Raw genomic sequence first — 1,226 nt, 5'->3', positions numbered from 1 at the left:
CCCGTTTGGTCCCCCCGAATGTGTTTGCGCGCGTTGGAAGCAGTGCAGTCACGTGACCACAGCAGAGCCTCTGAACGGCTCGTGCTGACGGAGCAATGTTGCGTTTACATGAAGGGGGGCTCTGCCCAGTGTTGCCAACTCCTCAGTAAGGAAAATCGCTACTGGCTGCCCTAAAAGTCGCTAGAAGTCGCTAAATGACGTAATTGCCTAATTTGCATAATTGGTCATGCTAATGTAATTGTAACCCACGTTGTTGGAGAGAGAAATAACATCGTTGAAGAGACATAAAGTGATTAGAAAACGTTGTAAATGCATTTAGAATTTATTTAGAACTAAAAATTACATTTCTTTTAGCAATTATTGTTTTTTTAAATGTCACAATTCCAACCCTGATCCTTTATCCGGGCCTGGACCGGCAACAGTGACCCGAAATTAGCACCCTGGTGGAGTTACTCTGTGTGAGTGTGTGTTTATAACAGGGGCGGAGCGTGGGGGTGGCTTACTGGGCTTCAGCCCGGGTTGTTTTGTCAGAAGCCCTGGGTCTTTTGGAGTGTAATTTTTTCATAGTTAGATGCCTGGCTGACAACTGTATAAAACAAAAAGTACACACAATATTCGAAGCACATAGTGCACACTGTGGGAATTTACGACTGTGCGTGAATCCCCCCTGATATAGAGATTGACAGACCACGTGACTTTCGCTCATTGCATGCCGTGAACTCGTGGCAAAACAATCCAAGTACCGCATCAAATGCAAGCATTTGCAGCACCGCAAAACGTTCATTCTTCGGTTCCAATAAAGTCTTGCTTTTTCTTTGCCCCCCAAAAAGGTTCTGTACAAAACGAAGGAGAACAATGCCGGTCTGTACAAAGACAGACTTGATGAAAAGTCAAAGAAAAGATACGAGGAAAAAAATCAAACCAGTGAAAGTGTTAGATCCTTACAGCACACAGAGGGACAAAATACGTTAGCGTGCTGCCCAACTTTCACCACGCTCATATTTATAATTATACGGTTCTTGGAGTGAGTGCATACACTTGTGAAGTTTAGTAACTTCCGGTCACTGCAACAAGCCCAGGTACAGTTTACCGACGGATGGGTGCAGGACCTTGAAATGCACTGTGTAGAAAGTAAAGACCATCGTACGTATCATAAGTTTACCAGTCTCACAAATCGTCTTCATAAATACACATTCGTTAACCGTTTATTAATAGGACCTTTGAGC

Source organism: Diplotaxodon limnothrissa, linkage group LG9, assembly GCF_057381915.1.
Source record: "Diplotaxodon limnothrissa isolate DT_005_m linkage group LG9, D_limnothrissa_male_GT1.1, whole genome shotgun sequence".
Lineage (NCBI taxonomy): Eukaryota > Metazoa > Chordata > Actinopteri > Cichliformes > Cichlidae > Diplotaxodon > Diplotaxodon limnothrissa.
Note: the sequence above shows the minus strand (reverse complement) of the source record.